Source organism: Rosa chinensis, chromosome 1 (assembly GCF_002994745.2).
Source record: "Rosa chinensis cultivar Old Blush chromosome 1, RchiOBHm-V2, whole genome shotgun sequence".
NCBI classification, from domain to species: Eukaryota; Viridiplantae; Streptophyta; class Magnoliopsida; order Rosales; family Rosaceae; genus Rosa; species Rosa chinensis.
Window position 1 is genome coordinate 11,058,536 of NC_037088.1, and position 20,409 is coordinate 11,078,944.

Here is a 20,409-nt window from a genome sequence, read left to right on the forward strand (position 1 = left end):
TTTTTTCTCTTTTATTATTGGGAAAACATCACATGTATTTCATTCTAATTTCTAAAGAATCTGAAATTGTAGCTTAAGAATATCATGTTACAAAATTTTGAAATTTGAATGGATAAATACCATCCCTTGCTCTCCTTACCACCCTACAAATTAACAAGTCATCAAACTTCTAGTTCTCAGCGTTAGTTACTGAAGCATCTTCTTCCATCTGGTCAGCTAACTGTTTCAAAACTGAGTATATTTCCTCTTTCAGAGGATGCAGCCGGTCTGATACAGTGAAAGCATGCATTCTACTTTCAACTTCTACCCAACTAATGGCCCGCTCTTTCCTCACATGTCTCTCATCCATAAGCCATCTCACCTTCTCTACCAGCTCCCATCTACCTTCTTCAGCATATATGCTCGAAAGCAAAACATAGGGAGCAGAAGATTGAGGCTCCAACTCAATTAGGTGTTCGGCCACTTTTCTTCCCAGCTCTGTATTTCCATGGATTCTACAAACACCAAGTAATGCATTCCAAACTTGACCGCCAGCTTTACATGGCATATTTTCGAGCCGGTTCACCAACTCATCAAAACATCCAGCTTGACCCAAGAGATCAATTAAGCATGCATAATGTTCCTCATCAGGAACAATGCCATAATCATCAGTCATGGACTTGAAAAGCCTACGCCCTTCCTGCACTAGACCAGAATGACTACAACCATTGAGAATGACAACAAAGGTGGTATTAACCGGCTTTACACCTGAACTGACCATGTCTTCAAACATCTGCAATGTCTCTATACCATGACCATGCTGTGCTAAGGCAGACATCATTGTGTTCCATAACACGATGTCTTGCTTGAAAACCTGCCTTCCGGCCCCCAAACCGCAGCATTTGGAATACATGTCGATAAGAGAACTCACAACAATCGAGTTGGGTCTTAAATTACTTCGTATTAAAGAGGCATGAATTTGTTTACCATGCTTAAGCGAAGATATACTAGCACAAGCACAAAGGCAACTACTAAAGGTAAACTGATCAGGCCTGACTTGAAACAGCATCATCTCTGCAAACAATGCAAGCACTTCATGCCCCAATCCATTCCTAGCATACCCCGAAATCATTGATATCCACGACACCGGGTTCTTCTCAGGCATCCGATCAAACAACTCACTAGCTGATTTCATAGCACCCCATTTAGCATATACCGAAACCAGTGTGGTCCAAGTAAGAACATCCCTCAGAGCCATCTCATCGAACAATCTCCTGGCATCCGCCATCTCTCCATACTTGGCATAAGCATCCACCACCGAACTCGAAAGCACCACATTCGACAAAAACCCAGCAACCAAGACCTGCCCATGAGCCTGCCTAATAAGCTCCCATTCCCTCATATTCACACACACAGTCAAAACACCTGCAAAACTAAACTCGTTAAACCCAACCGGCGACCTCCGCAACTCTCTATAAAACCTCATTACAATCCACACTCTGGGCATAACCAATCACCATGGTGTTCCAGGACACAACATCCCTCTCAGGCATTTTCTCAAACAAGCTCCGGGCCTCCTTAAGATTCCTCATCTTCACATACCCAGATAGCATATTGTTCCACGAGTACAAATTTGTCACAAACATTTTATCAAACACTTTGCGTGCATCGACCTCATCGCCGCATTTGACGTACATCCAAATCAAATGGTTAGCCAAAAGCAAAGGCGGGCGTTTGAATCCGGTGAGCCTCAAATACAAGTGAACCCATTTGCCTTCTCTGAGGGACCGAGCGTCTCCACAGTGCTGCAGTAGAAAAGCGAGAGTCTTGGTGGGCAAGAGAATCCCTTTTCGGAATAAGAGGTCGAGGAGGAGACGGCTTGGGAGAGTTGGCCTTGGGAGCAGAGGTTGAGGATGGATTGGACATGAAGAAGCTCATAGTTAGTATGAGAATAGGGATAGCACAAGAAAGCAAGAAAGCTCCATTCCTAGCCATTGTTTTTTATACTCAAAAATGTAGCCAATGAAGAGTAATTTATTTATATTTACCTGAAGGACACGAATAGCATTCAAGCATTGAGGCTACAAATTTTCTTTCCTTTTAAGTTTCTGATTAATTTCTGTTTGACATTAATCTAGTCATCATTTCATTGTAAGTGCTTAAAGATCGCATAAATTCGGTGTTCAAAATTTGGGACTGAGAAAATAGTTGTTAGAAGGAACATATCTAAAATTAAAAGGGAAAATCTCATAAACAGTACCTGACATATCGGCTACTAATAACTTTCGTACCTCAAATTCAAAAAATATCAGATTGGTACCTGAACTTCTGACCCCGACCTAATATCACTACTTGGGAACAATAAAATCGTTAACGGAGTTTAATTTTTTAAGGGTAAATCTATCATTTCACTGTTCATCATCTCCAAAACTCTCATCTCTCTCTGCAATACCAGATTTCTTCTTCTTCTTCTTCATACCTCATCACCATTATCAACCAACCTTTCACTTCTTCAATAGGTACCGTCCCATCCACCACCAACTCCTCTCACCTCTCACCTCTCCTTTGGTCGATTTGGGTTTGTGTGTGTGAGGTATGAAGAAGATAATGAAAAATCTGGGTTTGCAGAGAGAGAGGGGAGAGTTTTGGAGATGATGAACAGTGAAATGACATATTTACCCTTCAAAAATTAACTCCGTTAACGATTTTACTGTTCTCAGATACTGATATTGGGTCGGGGTCAGAAGTTCAGGTACCAATCTGATATTTTTTGAACTTGAGGTACGAAAGTTATTAGTGGCTTGAAGTTCAGATACTGTTTGTGAGTTTTTCCCAAATTAAAATGGTTCCACTTCAAAAGATTCACCACATTCAAGAGGATCAACCCCTGCACTTATACTCGGAATGGGGACCCAAATTCTCATTTTCACCAAATCTTCTTTCCTTACTTGATTCATGCATGTATCTTTGGACTTAGCTAGCAAATTGTTAACCTACATATTGATGTATGTTAATAAATTGTTACAAATTTCTAAAGTTGTTGCATTAGCCTGAATTTGGGTACTCGATATGATGTCCAAGTTCACTTTAGTCTAAAACAAATTTTAATAGCATTCGGTTCAAATAAGATGTAAGATGTGTAGCTCATCTTACATCAGATCGTCCTCTTGTAGCAGGTTGGCATCAAGGTTGGTCACTTGAGTAGGTCTGATTCTATTTAGAATTGGGCGGTATCCTTGAGTTAGCTCCACCGCTCACTTGTTGCTTAATTTCTAAGGAAATAAACAACATATATAAGATCTTGTATGAGATTTTTACACATTCGTAAAGATAATTTCAAAAACACATTTGTGTTTAAAATTGCGTATTAATTTTTCTTTTTCCTTACTTTACAAGGTTTTACTACTGCGTCCAGGACTAGTTTTTTTTCAATAATAAAAGAGAAAAATACACCAACAGTCTCTCAACTCTTGTGCACCGGCCAGTTTGATACCCAAACTCACAATGGTATCAATGTGATACCTAGACTCAAAATTTATTATTAATGACATACTTCCGTTAAATTTTCATAACGATTCCGTTAAAGAGCTGACGTGGCAGACACGTGAAGAAAACAAAGATGGCAAATGACCAAAATAACCCTCAACTTCTACCAACAACTTAATTATTTAATTAAATGATTTTTGATAAAATAATTTTCTCTCTCCTCTTCTTCTTCTTCTTCCTCAAAACAAAAGCAATTCCCTGATCATGTATTCATGATCGATTGCCAGATTCAATCAATTAAACCCCACTCTTTACACAGATGCATGCAGCATGCTTAAGCCCTCTCACCCCTGATTCTCCTAGCACGTGGAATAATCCTTGGGCATAATTGTGACACTCTTGGCATGAATGGCGCACAGATTAGTCTCCTCAAAACAACCCAACAAGATGGGCCTCCGCCGCCTCCTATAGCGCCAACACGGCGTGGCTCTGGAAACGCAGGTCCGTCTTGAAGTCCTAAGCGATTTCACGAACAAGCCTCTGAAAGGGAAGCTTCTTGATTAGCAGCTCCGTTCACCAAATCGTCACTAAATCCTCGAACTTCGGTTCTGGGAATTCACAATCCGAGCTTTGATTCCCGAGCAGGATCCTAAATCCCATATTTTCGATTCCCGATCTTCGCAATCCGGGCGACTCTTCTGGCTTCGAGCTTGTCCCGGAATCGAAATCCGATCGGAAAACCAAACAACTCCACTACCAAAATCTGAAAGCTTAGATTTCTAATGGAGCTCTACTCAGCTCTCTCGGTCCCGATTCTCCTCCGGTTCTTCACTTGTCCGATCGGTAAACCTAAACACTAACCATTCCCCATTCTTTTGCTTTCGTTTCAAGGTTTTAAATTTGCGATTTAATTCGATTTTTAGGCGTGGCGTTCAAGATGCTGAGATTGTTGAGTTGCTTGAGTACGCTTCGGCTCTTTCAGTTGAGAATGTCTGCAAGCATTTAGATGAGTATTTGGGAAGCAGATCCTTCTTTGTCCATCATTCATTTTCAGTTGCCGATATCGCAATCTGGTCTGCCCTTGCAGTTTAGTACCTTTGCTTTAAGTCTGTGTCTTCGTGATTGGATAATTGATACGAGTGCTAGAGATTTGTATGCTTTGCTGGAGCTGGGCTTAGATGGGAGAGTTTGAGCTAGTCAAACAAGTATCAGAATCTAACTAGATCGTTTAGTTCAATATTGGCACAAATGGTGATGCATTGAATCAAGTAACAGCGAAATCCAAAGAGAACCCAGCCAGTCAGCAGTCAAAGGGCGTAAGTGGCCGGGGAACGTTCCAGGTACATCTACCGGAGGCTGAGGTTGGGATGATCCTCAATTTCCAACTGTTCAAGGAATTGTGCGTAGAGGTCTCAAAGTTGAATCATCGATACAGTTCATTCTTGAGCAGTTAATTTGTAATTTCAGCGTTAGGAAGGCGAGGATTTCCTTGATGTGCTTAACCCATGTACCAAAAAGGAGATAGCATCTCTTGGGTATCCCAACATGTGAAATCTGACGCGTGAAGATGTATTGCAACTTGAGAGGAAAGGATATGTAAGATGTGATTTCCCTACCTCAGGCTTTCAAAGCCTATTGTTCTTTTTGCAATCCCCGATGGCAGGCAGTAGGCTGGGTTAAAGTGAAGAACTTCATCAAGAATATTTGGCTTCAGAACGTGATTTAATCCTTGTTATTTCAAATTGAATGGTAGAGCTTTTAAGTTTTAACTAGTTTGACCAATCCTAAAAGCACCTTTCAATTCTAGTAGTCTTCTATTCAGAATATTTGGCAATGTTGGGATGCAATGAGATTTCTGTCACTTATTTTGTACTAAATCTGTAGATATAATTGTATATGATCGACTACCATTTGTTTTCAATGTCCATTATCACCTCTCCTTCTGTAACGTTTAGGAATGCTTGTGAAAGATCGGGTACAAGAAATGTTACAAAGCCAAATCCAACTATTTTAAAGATTGGTCCGATCATAGTATCTTTGGAGAAATATTTAGCAACAAGAGCTTTATGCTGGGGGTTTTCATCAACTGCAGCAGCATTACCACCATTTCATTTTGCAAAATATTTGAAAACCTTAATATTGGAATCAACAAAAACTATCTCTTTCAAGAGTTTGTTCTCAAATGTATTATCTGCATAGCCATCGTTTCTCCCCTTTCCTTAGAATATCCATTATATCATAAACCAAGATTGAACAATCTAAGGAATATCCAATTCAAACAAAATCCCTACAAAATTAACAGATTCACAGACGCACTACCTAAGATCCAGGTCCTGGGCTCGAGTCACCATAGAGGTAGTAGTGAAATCCTTTGATCTTTTTTGAAAATATTAAAAAAAAAATAAAAAAAAAGATTCACAGACGCACAAAGACTCTTTAATCAAAAACAATAAAAGACTTCTATAAGTTCAACGAAGCAAAAGCAAAAGGTTGCAAAAGAAAACAACCTAGATATTCAGCTTGGACAGTTTACCTTGGTGGAAAAGTTTTCGATTTTATGTTTGTCATCCTTGGCCACGGGCTATACTAATATTCTTTGTCTCTGAAGGGATGACTTTAATTGCAAGGTAGCAGTATAAAAGGCGCCTTATCAATACTTTACTTTAAGCCCTGTGGGATTAAAGTTTAAACATATATATCAAATAGTAGTCTTTAACTAACATATTTTAACCACTGCAAGTGGCCTAGTGGTTATTGCTTAGCTTGGTGTGCTCCCCAACCTAGGTTCGAACTCGAAGCTGTCAAAGTGGCCAGACATTGTGTTGCAATGTACAGTTGCAGCATTTCACATGCGCCGAAGAGGTTTATCTTAGGCCTAGAAAGCCTTTGGGTTCCCCTTGACAAAGTCAAAAAAAAAAAAAAAAAAAACTAACGTATTTTGATGGGTCATATCTTCTATTGAAGTATAAAAAGTACAAGTAATCTTTATATGAATTTGAAGAGATTGTCACAACAATGATTAAAATATCTATGATATTTTCGATATATTTTCTAATATCTCCTTTTTAAAGGGACAAAAATATCATATGAGGGGAAATATCTTATCTTCCACCATTTCTGTGAAATTTTTTTGATATCATCAAATATCCTCGATATATAAGATATTTAAGATATATCCCGATAAAATAAAGAAATATCTATAAAATCTGATAAAAAAATAAAAAATATTAAAAAAACTCAGTTATTCACGATAAACATCCATTATGGAATATGAAGGTTATGTGACGGTGAAAAAATTTTAACCACGATTTCTAGTCTGGATGTAGCCTTATAAAGAGACAGATTAAACTGTTTCGGAAAAATATCTCGAAGTGAAACTCTGAAGGCAGATTTCGGTTAACAAAAATCATCTCAAAGCAAATCTAGGTTAGGAGAAATCTTGTCAATGCGAATCTAGGTGAGAAGTAATTCCCTAAATGCAAATCTATGTAAGGAGATATCTCTTTAAGGCGAATATGGGTGTGGAGAAATCTCTTCAAACTAAATCTGGGTGAGAAGTGTTCCCTTCAAGACGAATCTGGAGGTGGAGAATTCGTGATGGAGCAATTTTAGCAAAAAAAAAAAAAAAAAAATTGATGGAGCCATGTTTCAAAAAGTAACTCATTGTAGTTCAAAAAGTTGGTGAAATCACCTAGAGTCTCTTTTTAAATTTAGATGAAGTTGATAGTCACATCTATTTATATGTAAATAGATGAAGATGAAAGTGAGAAGTAATTCCCTAAATGCAAATCTATGTGATGAGAGATATTCTCAAGGCGAATATGAGTGAAGAGAAATCTCCTTGAAGCGAATCTGGCCATCTGGGTAAGGAGTATTCCCTTCAAGAGAAATCTGACTGAGGAGAAATTCACTCAAGACCAAGGATTCACATTTCGGTTTCGGTCAAGGATTCAAATTTCAATTTCGGTTTCGATTTAAGTACTTCAAATTTAAGAAAATTTAGAAGATAGTTTCGATTTCGGTGAAAATTTCGATTAAAAGTAAAGAAATCACATTAATTGCATTTATAAATGATAATTTTTATTGAAACTTTTACATAGACTAAACTAACCTATGATAAACCTATTTACAATGTAACATCTCTAAAATTAGGGAAAATTTCGCAAACAATACACCAAGTAAATGCCACTAATAATTCTTATACATAAAGTTCCAAACCAAGCATTTCGGTACACGAAATATGAAATTCGATCCACTATCAGTACACGACGTCAATGACGCCGTTAATTTGACACCAAAATGTCTATTATGCCTTCAGTTCTTTTTTTTTTAATAATTTTTTTTTCTGTTCTTTTTTTTTTTCCTTCGTTTTTATCTCTTTCTTCTTCCTTCTTCCTTCTTCCGGCTCCACGAAACCCACCTTTGCAATATTATCATACAGCTGCAGGCCTTCCATCTTTTCTAGGGTCACTTACAGCAGTGAGTATACCATGGAAAACATTTTCATTTGAACTTCTACCACATTTCCTGCCCATTTGAATAGGGTTTCCAAGTCTTTGAACAATGAGCTGAGTGATGGCTCCCTCGGCTTTAGCCTGCAATTCATGACCCCGCTCCTGCAAGAAGAGCTTTCTTTCGTCTGAAAGCTAGATATGATCTCCATCAATTACAATCCAGTTTTCATAGGACACTATGTTTGGTATTAGTTGCATTATCGAAGAGAAAAGAATCAGCAAACAAATATAGAGGTGAGAGGTCCTTAATGTGTATCATGACAAAGAATTAAAACAAGTTAAACAATTACCCTGTGGTAGACCCTTGGACTTTGAACTGCGGCTAAAGGTTCCATCCCCAATATGAAATAATTGATAAACACCTGAGTTACAGCTGGGATAATGTTCAAACCACCACTACCTCCAAGCACACCAACCAATTGATTATCCTGCAACGACCAACAATGTTGCTTGTCAAATTGGCACTAAGCTTTTCTCGATAACACCACAAGTACATAAGACTATAATAGGAGTCATGGAAGATAAAGGTCTTTTGATTGGTTCAATGAAATTTGACGGAGTAGGAGGGAGATGGTCTGGCGATATGTCAGTGAGAATTGAGAAGTCACCCATCTCATTGTTGAGCACAATTCCAGTAGAAGGAGAGAGTACTCCACCTCCAAAAGGATAGTTTATAGTGGTTGTCATTGATACAACATTTCTGTCTGCATCTACTATGCAGAAATGACTTGTTCCGTGATCTCTGAGCTGACTCCGCCTGTTAAGTTATGAGCTGAATAGCTTTTAGAATAATGACTTAGAGGTCAAAAATTTATGTCGAGAAAGGAAGCTCTAATTTTGACTATAAAATGTTGGGTGATCATGCCTGTATGAATAGTACTCTGGTGGGAAAGTTGTGTTGTCAAATATCTTCTGCTGAATTTCCTTAGCAAAGGATGGAGAAAGCATATCAATGCATATTCATGGGTATCTACAAAAGCAGGATCGCCCAAGTTCATTCGGATTGCAAACATGTGTTTCAATGCTTCAATCAGACGATGCAGACCAAGATCTCCGTTTGCTGCATTTAAATTTCCATAGCTGTTGAAGATGTTCAGAATCTGTTTTTACCAAAGTGTAAACAGTTCACATGGTCAAGGTGACATCAATAAAGCTACAGAACAGAATGGTAAACAAGGAAATAGGAAAAGATAGCACCCACCATAGAAAACCACAAAGTTCCAACTGAAGGAGGTGGCATTCCTGATATAGTATATCCCAACATATTTGCAGTCATGGCATCCGTAACATTCACTTTGTAATTCCTCAAATCCTCCATTGTCAAATCCCACCAGCCTCTCTCACATCTTTTACAATTTTTTCACCAAGACTACCGTTGCAAAGGAATCGAATAGATGAAGAACAGAGGTGGGTTTCGTGGAGCCGGAAGAAGGAAGAAGAAAGAGATAAAAACGAAGGAAAAAAAAAAGAACAGAAAAAAATTATTAAAAAAAAAAGAACTGAGGGCATAATAGACATTTTGGTGTCAAATTAACAGCGTCATTGACGTCGTGTACTGATAGTGGGTCGAATTTTAGATTTCGTGTACCGAAATGTTTGGTTTGGAACTTTATGTATAAGAATTATTAGTGGCCTTTACTTGGTGTACTGTTTGCGAAATTTTCCCCTAAAATTATACATGTATAATAGAATTGTGATATTTAATATGGACGAGTAATAAACTAGTACTGTAGTTGTTAATGCTCAGAATACCAGCATATGATGTCAACTTCCGATAACGTGGACAAGGGTCCAATCTTCCGATATGTATGGAGTTCACGAAATCCCGCTAATCTGTCAAGAGAAATACAACGGCGTCAAGAGGGGAGACCGCGGTTGGCTGTCTTCGCTCCTCCGATACTAAAGTTAAACGATGTACTTGTATTGACAAATGTAGTGATAAATAGCTATTGAATATGTAGTCAATGAAGAGAGAGGAGTAGACCTTTCATAGGTGACATAGTGAGTTACCTCAGTCTTGTTTTCGATGTGGGACTGATACACTTCAGTTTGCTGAGGTTTGGTCCTTTCTGTAGAGACAACTTTGGGTGGCGCGTGTCGGCACCTCAAAGCATGTTTCGGTCTGGAGTTGACTTGCCAGTGGAGGTTGTCTTGCTCTGTTTCCAGGGGTTACACTTTTGAAGTCATTCTGACAAGGTGACATGGTCAAGTCTAAGTGCTGATTATGGCCGGCAAGTGCTATGTATGTACAAGTCCCCCAAGTCCCCAGTCAAGGAGGGATTTCTTGGTTGGGGAGTTACCACAACTAAGGCGGCCTTCAGTTACATGTCGGGCATAATCAATGCGAGTGCATCGTCAACCATGGATTTTGTCTTGAACGAGCGCTTTTGCCCTTCTCGGTGGGCCCCTGCTAGGCCCTCTAGGGAGTCCCCCACTCCCCGGCTAAGAAAGACCTATGTTTGGTCGGGATGATTGTTTGTTGAGGGGAGCTGATTGACAGCATGAGGCGGTGGGTGGCGATCCCACTCTTTAGGTGCCTTAGTGTCAGGAAGTTAATGGCCAGATCAATGGTTGCCGTAAGCAGTGTTAACGGTTCCCTTACTCTTTCCCGGAGGAGAAGAACTTAACTGCACCGCCTCATTAAGGTCTGTGTACCGATGATAAATGGGATATCCCTAGTTGGGAATGTTACGCTAAATGTAACTTGTGTCGGGTGAGCGACTGTTTATCGGAAGCAATGATGTCGGAGACATGTTGGTCAGTAGTTGTCGGTTGAAGAGTTGGTGTACTTGTCTTGCAAGCTTGTTTTAGACGAGATAAGTGTTAGCGGTGAAATAGCTTTGTTGGCGGTAAGTACACTTATGTTATGGCGGATCGTTGATTCATTGTTTGGTGACTCGTAGCGGAGGATGTGGATACTTACCAGAAAATAAGGCTAATTAGTGGAGGATAAGGCTAATTAGCGGGAGATGAGGATACTTAGAGGAAGAGAAATGACTATGGTGGTGCTTTTTTTATTATTTTAAATTTGGGGTTATTTGGCTAGATTCTGCATGATCCTTTAACAATGTAGGTGACATGTGGGGGTTGTTGATAGGGATGGCGTGCGCGAAAACATCGCTTCGCAGCCGTTGTCGCCTCGTCATAAATGTTGCATTTATGAGCACGTCATTTTTACCGAGGCGTCATCTCAGTTAAAGGGGGCATGTGACATGATCATGGTGGGCGGTTACTTTTTCGAAGACGGCTGAGATTTGTCGCCAGAGTTTGTATATAAGAGGGAAACGAACTTGAGTTTATTCACTTTGCCCTATTCTGTGCTTTTGTATTCTTCGCCGAGTGAGAGAGAACCAGAGAGAAAGGATCTGGAAGCACCGTTGATCGAGTAGAGGAAAGGAGGAAAAGAATTTGAAGGGGAGAAAAGGTGATCGCGCTCAGTCCGTGGTTGAACTACTTTGTCGCTCTTTGGTGTTTGTTTATGCAAATTTGAGGTATGTTCTATGTTTCTGGGTTTTCTTGTGTTCTTGTTTTGGTCTGGTTTGTGTGAATGCATTTGCTCCGTTTTGTACTAAAAAGGTATGTTTGTGGTTTTTGTGTTATTCTGTGTTTTGAGGGTCTGTGGGGTTTTTGGCTTTTCTGGGAATTTCGGGGACTTTCTGGGATTTTGGCGTGACTGTTCTTGAATGAGTTCTTGTGATTGATGGCATAGGGCAAGTTTAGATCTAACTTGACTGCTAACTTCTAGGTTTAGAGTGTTTGTGTGGCATGCTGGCGGTTATCGATATCACAAGTAGTGAAGAATTGGACGTGTCGTCGCTTAATTCGTCGGAGAGGGGTTTTATTGATTCATTGCATCGTCCTACTTCTACAGGAGGTAGCTCGGAGGAACCGCTAAATATTATCCCTTTGCGAACCATTTCTCCGCCACCTATGGCATCCCGGCGAAATGAGGAGCACCTTGTTAGGTCCATAATTACCTAGTAATTATTCCCCTAATCTTGCACTTTTGCTTAGCCTTTGTGTTTATTTATATCTATTTATTATGTTTTCCTTATCATGCTAGGAAATGATGGAGAAGCTTGGAAATGCACTAAAAAGTCAGCCTTAGGATATTTTCAAACTCCGGCTAGGAGAAACCGAGCTAGGCAAGGAAGGAGGAGTGGCAGACTGACCAAATGAACTCCGAATGAGTTGAAACTTTCAGATCCATTATCTACATCCTAAGGATCATTTGTTATGAAGAGTGTAAGAGCTAGTTCGGAGTGGAAGACCTTCAAAAGATCGGTGCAAGTTTCTGACTAAAAGGTGAAAACTAAAAAATCAGAGCTGTAATGATTCCAGCAGCATTTACGGCTACACCACGGTGAATTAAGCTCTAAAATTTTACCAGGATGATCTACACTCATAGAGGAACATTTTTTATGAAGAAACCGAAGGCCAATTCCAAAGTCTCCGTGGAGATTCAATTGAAGGAAGAAAGTGAGCAAAAGGACAAAAAAAAAAGGGTCAATGCCGAATTTCCAACCATTTCTAGCCAAGGACATGTGTGGAGGGCATGGAACAGCTGTTGACTAGGGTTAGAGAGTTTAGGTGGGAAGACTTTAGGTGTAGGTTATTTTGAAATCCAAAATTTGAAGGATGACAAGTGGTTCTCCTCTTACATACCTTTGTCTCCCAATGACCCTTCTATCCTTACTTTATCTCCTCCACCAAAATATCTATGGGCTTCCTAGGTCATTTTCATGTAGAGTTAAGGATTAGATCCACATTTTGTGCTTACACATTTGTTCTTTACATCTAGCCCTTCATTTCCTTTGATCTCCACCCTCCATTCATCACTCTTGGCCTATAAAAGCACCCTCCCCTCACTTTGGACGTTTTTCATGTCTTCCCTCATCCATTTCATCTTCTTCCTCTCTCCATTTCCTCTCCATTTTCCTTAATTCTTCATCTTTTAGGTAGTTTAGTTTAGCTTTTGTGTAGAGAAAAGTGTAAAGTGTCTTGGGTTTTTACCAAAAACCAAAGATCCTTTACATCTTTAATCAATCACACCTTAGTTTCATCATTTCAAGCCTTTGTTCTTTAAGGTTCTAAGAGCTTTGTGGATTTGTATGGCAATTTGGGTTTGAGAAAACAGAAATTTCCATACTTTGAAACATCTCTCACTAGTTTTGCATCAAGGGAAGCTAGTTTTGTAACCAACCACTTTCTCTACTATTCCTCTCTTTTGCTTGATGTTATTATGTTTATGGGTTTGATTTATGTAAATATGGGTTGTGAGTAGAATAAATTTAGGGCTAGACCTTAGCCCTAGCCAAACTCATGTATAAAATAGTGTGATGCCATGTTTTTGATGAATATGCATGTTTTGAATCCTTTAGCTACTTTACTTTAATGCTTTCTTACATGTGTTTTTGGATTTGTCACCTAGAAGCATGTTGTAGGAATTAATGAAATCGGAAACTTAGTTTGACAATCTTTAGTAACTGAGAAGCAATTGTAGCTAATAGGGTGGTGCTCTAGCTTATTCTTACGGGAAGAACTAGATTGCTTGGGTCCTTACCTTAAAATTAATGCTTGGTGCCATGAGTTTAAGAGTCGAGAGTCCTTAGGCTTTACGACATCAAAGCCCTTTTATATTTTAGCGAATGTAAATGGGACTAAAGTTGTGTGATCTAGCTTTGCCCTAGCGACATGGTTAGGTTGCATGATTAGTTGGTATCTCAGTTTCTCTAGCGAAAACCGAGGGGGAATTTATCAAAGCATGTTGTTATTAGAAAATGGGTTACATTATATGCATGAGGAAGGCTAGGTGCAAAAACTTATGCTCCTATTTATCTCATTGGTCAAAGTCTCTATTTTATTTTGTTTTTATTAGCTTAGTTTATTTTTGTGCAACTTATTTTACTTTACAGAAATTAAAATCAACAAAGCCGATTCACCACTTTACCATTGTAAATATGATTATTGATAGTTTTGGCTTCCAAAGGGTCGAGACTATTAATTTGTAAAAAGATAGACTCACATGTGCTTTCTAGGTTTTATTTTCGAGGTAATCTAGTTAGGGTAGAGTTACTAAATCCCTTGGGTACAATACTCTTACTTTTCCCCTTTACTAAAACTTGACCTCCTATACTTGGGAGTAGGAGATATCATTTTTGCACATATTTTTCTACTCAATTATGTCCCCAACAATGGCATCCCGACGAAATGAGGAGCCCCAATTTGACCGTCGTGCTAGGGAAGAAGAGGTTTCCGACAATAGCAAAGAAAATGTTGGCGCCTCGGGACAAAGTTATGACGGGATTGAACTTGGGGAGGAAGGTCAAAGTTTCGGGCCTACCAATTTTTCGTGGGTCCTTAGTGATGGCGTTGGAGTAGACGAACCATCCTCCATCATGTCGTGGGGAAAGATACAGAAGATGAAAGACAGGTTCTGCCTGCCAAGTATTGTGAAATTGCGGCAGCTCGAAAAGGGTGAAAAAGCCACGAACTTGTCGGAAGGCTACGCCACTATCCATGAAGCCATACTACACCATTGTGTGAAATTGCCGCTACTTTCAAGTTTACAATACCTGCTGCACGAGTTTAATGTTGAGGTAGGTCAAGTGTCCATAAACATGTGGAAGATGTTGTTCACTTTGGGCCTGTGGGATTTGTCGGGGTGTGAATTTCCGACGGTGGCAGAAGTATTATTCTTTTACGAGTTGACGTATAATGAACAGAAAAAATGTGGCGGGACTGTTAAACTAACCCGTCGACCTGGAACCCCAAAACTTTTAGAGCATACGCCCGATTCCTCTATAATGTGGTGGGCCGCTTTGTACGTTGCTACGGAAGGTTGGGAATACGACAAGAGGCCATAGAGGGCAAAAGCTTCGCGGTTCCGGGTTCCCTCAAAGTTTCAAGCGATAAAAGGTTGTCTATGTGCTTGCAGCTTGGCTTTCGTATTGAACGTCACAATTGCTTCTTTGTTATCCATGCCACCATGTTTTGTCATAGTGCTTGTTCCATTATGTGATACTTTGTCTCTATTTGCAGAGGGTTGGAGACCAAAGTTGACCGACATTGAGCGGCAGAGCGTGTGTCGGGTGCATTACTGCTGAACTCACAAAAGTTGTCTGGATTTGCGCATCCTATCGCACTGGTCGTTGCTTATTCACCTGCGCTTGACTCACAAGCCAGATAAGTTAGACTTGTCGTTGGAAATGTGTTACATTATTGTTGTTGACGGTACACTGATAAATTGTCCCCCCCTTTTTTTTTTTTTTGTGTAGCGGTAATTCGTACGAACAAGAGAACCAACGAAGTTCTGAGAAAAGCGATGGTGGATATCTGCGGTATGAAAGACTATGTCAACTTTATGATTGACAACGCGGCCAAGGTGCGGAAGCAAATTGTTGATCCACAAACAAGGGAGATAACGACGGAGGCCGGGGCAGGCAAAAATTCTGGCGGCTCTGCTACACTCTAATCGTGCCAATCTAAAGAAGAATAAAACAGGGGGGGCAAAGAAAAAAATGTGGCGGATGAGGGTGAACAAGAGAATGAAGAAGATACAGGGTTTGTTCTAGAGGTGCCCACTGATAAGCCTCAAGAAAAAGCAACACTTGTTGTCAGTGAACTGGATGTGGCTGAGGACGATACTGAGAGAGAGAAAAGGACAAAAGTGATGGCTGATAGAGGAGGGTCCAAACATGTCGGTCATAAAGTCATCGGCGATACTAGTGGGGATGTCGACGGTTAGCCATCAGAGAAGTACGGTGTGCCGCAGAAGAGGAAAATTGTCGCCTCCGCTGTTCCTTCAGATCCTTTTAGAAGATGAAGGTTGGAGAGAAGCATGTGGCGGAAAAACATGTTGCGGCTGGCCATAAAGATGTCGGAGAGGGGTTTGTCTCTAACAACCCTGTCATAGGGTTGGTGCAAAGTGCACCAGCCAGTCAACAGGCCTTTCTGCAAAAGGTCTGTGAGCGCCTTGGTTTTGGCTGCGAGGAGAGAGTTTCTCGGGCAGCGGCGTCGTCAAAGCTGGAGAAGTCCCTTGATCTAATTTTGAAGGGTGCTCATGAGCTTTACCTTCATCAAGGCTCGGCGGAGGTGTGCAAACTGAAAGAAGAACTTCTGCAGGCACAACATGACTTGTTGGCAGAGAGGGAGAAGAATAAGTCTACCGTTGGGGACATTACCAAGCTTGACGGTGCCCTACTTGACGTCAAAGAGAAGTTCAAGCGTGTTGTGGATAAAACTATCGCCGATACCGCCACTATTACCAACCTAATTAAATGCCGAGTTGGTGGCCCTGAAGAAAGAGAAGGCTAAGAGAGAAGATATCATCGCTCAGTTGTAGGAGGCGCTTACCGCCAAAGAAAAGGAGTTGGTGAACTTCCAGTCTGCTAGGTAGGAAGAGATGGCCAAACTGGTGGAGGATGAGAAGGAGATGGTGCGCCTAGAGGCGGTTGAAGCTTTTAAGAAGTCAGTAGAGTTCAAGGCACTTCTGACGGATGCTGGTAAACAAGGTGCTGGCGCCAACTTTAAAGAGCTCAAAGATAACGGCTACTTGAACTTCGACAAGATAATAGCTGATCAAGCTCCTCCACAGTCCACTCCTGGCGAGGATGTCGCCGTGGAGGATGCTGAGGAATCTAAAGATGGCGGTTCCTCAAAAAGTGGCGCTTCTGATGGTAGCGAAGAGAGTGGGTCTTCTAGAGAGGATGGCGCGAGGTTTGATGGTAATCCTGAGACTCCAACGCCAACAAGTAAAGCTGAGAAGAGTAAAACGGGTTCTAGTCAGCTTGTGGAGAAACGCCGCCGTGGTGCTCGTGTTTCGGGGTCCTCCTCTCAGGCTGGGCAAGATTAGGATATGTTGATATAGAATTTTTAATGTAGTTGCTTTCCTTTGTACTGTGGCGGTTTTGGCATATTTTTGTAAGCAGCATGAACAATTTTTTGGTTGGGAAGGCCCAATTTTCTAAATGTGATGCTTGTTTTCTTTGCCTGTGTTGTGAAGGATGTTTGTCCGCTAAGTCCCTTGGGATTGTAGTGGTGCTCGCTTTTTTTTTTTTATATATATATACGTCATTGAAACATGAAAGGGATTAAGATTGGCTCATTAAATGCACATATATCGCCTTTGTCCAGAGGAAAAGGGGTTGTAGCCTGGCCAGACTTGATATATTTGACTTATTATATATATATATATATATATATATATATTTGTGTGCATGTGTGGGAAAATAGTTTGAATAATTCCTTGTTTCATTGACGACTGGGCGGACCCAGCTTCTTACAAAAATATGTACCTGTAGGGTAGCTTTTCTCAGCTAAACTTTGCAAAAATTAGCAAAGTGAAGATGCTCGTGGGCATCTTGTGGTGCTACTTATAGTAGTGGCGGAGATGTTCGGTGTTCCACGGGTGAGTGGATGTGACTCCTTCCTTGCTTTTCAAGTAAAATGTGCCGGGGCTCACCACTTCTATGATTTGATAAGGCCCCTCCCAAGTTGGGCGAAGTGCTTTTGGCAGTGGTATGACTTCTTTCATGACCTAGTCGCCAAGTTGTAGATTTCTGGCCTTCACACGATTGTTGTAAAAACACAACACCCGTTGCTTGTTTTGCAAGTTATGCAGGTGGACTTTGTCTCGTTTTTCTTCCAATAGGTCCTTGTCGAGATTGACGCCGGCAACGTTTGTTGTGGCGTCATGACCGTCAATCCTAGCTGTTGGTTGGGTTACCTCAATGGGGAGGACTGCTTCTGTGCCAAACATCATGCAGAAAGGAGTTTCGCCATTGGCGGATGTTGGCGTTGTCCGGATGCCTAAAGAACTTCCGAGAGTTTCTCAGCCCATAAGCCCTTCTTGTCCTCCAATTTCTTTTTTAGCAGCTTCTTGATGATTTTGTTGATGGATTAACGCATCTTTGTGCCTAGTTTGGCTGTGAAGTTGATGAGTTCTTCGTTATTGAATTGCGTTTCGTTATCAATAATGATTGTGTCGAGCACTCCATAACGACTGTAGATATTTTTCCATAAGAAATGCTGGACCTTAGCGGTTATGATGGTCATTAATGGTTCAGCTTCGATCCATTTGTTGTCGCAATCAATGGCTACAATTCTGTATTTGAACTGACGTTTGGCGGTTGGGAGTTTTCCAACAATGTCTAGCCCCCACCACATGGATTGAATCCAGGGTGTAATAATGATGGATAATGGTTCTACTGATTCATGCGGAAGGTCTGCGTACTGCTGATATTTGTGACATGATCTTGATGTTTCTTTGGCGTCATCTCCCAATGTCGGCCAAAAATATCCTTGGCGCATGGTGCGGTTGGCTAATGATCTAGCTCCTGAATGATTGTCGCACTCTCTAGCGTGTATTTTTGCTGGGACTTGTTTTCCCTCTTTTGGCATTAAGCACTTCAAGTTAGGATGTGTGAATCCCTGGCGGTAGTGCTTGCCACTTTGATTGTTGTAACATGGTGCCCTTCGTACCAGTCGTCTTGCTTCGACTTTGTCAGATGGCAGTGTGCCGTCACGTTTGTAGTTGAGTATCTCATCCATCCAATTTGGGCTTACATCGATGGTGTAAATTTCGAACAAAGTTTTAGTGATGCTAGGCTTATCGAGTGTCTCCACCCTAATATCGGCGGGACTTTGATGTGGCTGAGCTGTTGCCAGGCGTGCCAAAGAGTCGGCTTTTGCATTCTTTTCGCTGGGTATTTGCGTGATGTTGAAGAAACTGAACTTGCCGAGCAGTGTCTTAGTGTACCCCAGGTATGCCGCCAGTTGTTTGTCTTTGACCTGAAAAATGTGGTTGACTTGATTGACCGCCAGCTGTGAGTCACTGAAGATGTTGACACTTTTTGCTCCACAATCAATGGCCAACAATAATCCTGCGATAAGTGCCTCGTATTCCGCCATATTGTTGGAGGCTTTGAAGTCAAACTTGAGGGCGTACACTACGTTAAGTCCCCCTGGCCCTGTGAAGATTATACCAACACCACAGGCCTTGGAGCACGTGGAATCGTCTACATAGAGATTGCACTACGATTGTGTCTTTGTTTGAGTGGCTTCAGGGTGCTGAATGTTGTCCTCCAACATTACATCGGTGATATGTTCCGGTTGTGTTTTCGTTAGCTTTGCTATGAATTCAGCAACAACTTGTCCCCTGATAGCAGTTCTTGGCTTGTAATCGATGTCGAACTCGCTGAGTTCTATTGCCTATTTGCTAAGGCTTCTTGAGTGTTCTGGATTTTGGAGAACTTGCTTTAGCGGTTGATTTGTGAGAACATGGATTGTATGTGCTTGGAAATATTGACGCAACCTCTTAGCGGCCATTATGAGTGCGATCGCAAGTTGCTCAAGTGGCGGGTACCTTGTTTCTGCTCCATTCATGCCTCTGCCGGAGTAGAATACCGGCAATTCTTATATTGCCTCCCTGTTAACAATCGCGCAGCTGATGGCGGACTTGGACAATGCTAGGTAGATGTTTAGTATTTCGCCCGGTACCGGAGTTGAGAGTAGTGGAACGGAGGCCAAGTATTCCTTGAGGCTCTGAAATGTCGTTTCACAATTAGGCGTCCATTCTACCACTTTGCAATGGGACCGCTTCATTGCTTTGAATAAGGGTAGACATTTGTCGGTTAGCCTGGAGATGAACCGGGAAAGAGCCATTAATTTTCCCTGCAGACTCTGTACCTCCACTTTTTTCTCCGGAGATTTCATGTTTATGACTACCTGCACTTTGTCGGGGTTAGCCTCTATTCCCCGCTCACTAACAATATATCCGAGGAACTTGCTAGCAGTTACACCAAAGAAACATTTTTCCGGATTCAGGCGCATTCCATATGCTAGCAATATGGCAAAGATGATGCGAAGGTTGGCCACATAACCGCTAGCTTTTACGCTTTTGACTAGCATGTCGTCAACATATACCTCGATGATCTTACCCAAGTGTTCCCTAAACATTGCGTTCATCAACCGTTGGTATGTGGCTCTGGCATTCTTGAGGCCAAAGGGCATGACATTGTAGCAATATAGACCCTTGTCGGTGGTGAATGTTGTGCAATCCTGGTCACCGGAGTGCATCTTTATTTGGTTGTAGCCAGAAAAGTCATCCATCATACTGAGTAGCTCATATCCTGCTGTTGTGTCAACCAATTGGTCGATGCGAGGTAGCAGGAAGCTATCCTTGGGGCATGCCTTATTCAAACCTTTGAAGTCGACACACATCCGCCACTTCCCGTTAGGTTTCTTTACCATTACCACATTGGAGATCCATTGGGGATAATGAACCTGACGAATGAAGTCAATGTCGCGCAACTTGGTTACCTCTTCTCTGATGGCCCGATATCTTTCTTCGTCAAATGCCCGTCGCTTCTGCTTGATAGGGTAAAAGGATGGCTTGATGCTGAGCTTATGTTGGATTATGTCGGGAGAG

At 41.2% G+C, this 20,409-nt stretch overlaps 2 pseudogenes; both read right to left on the reverse strand.

The window, feature by feature from the left end:
- Positions 1 to 2,246, reverse strand: LOC112200796 (annotated as a pseudogene).
- A 5,652-nt stretch (positions 2,247 to 7,898) lies between these two features.
- On the reverse strand, positions 7,899 to 9,359 carry LOC112200805 (annotated as a pseudogene).
- Positions 9,360 to 20,409: the final 11,050 nt, after the last annotated feature.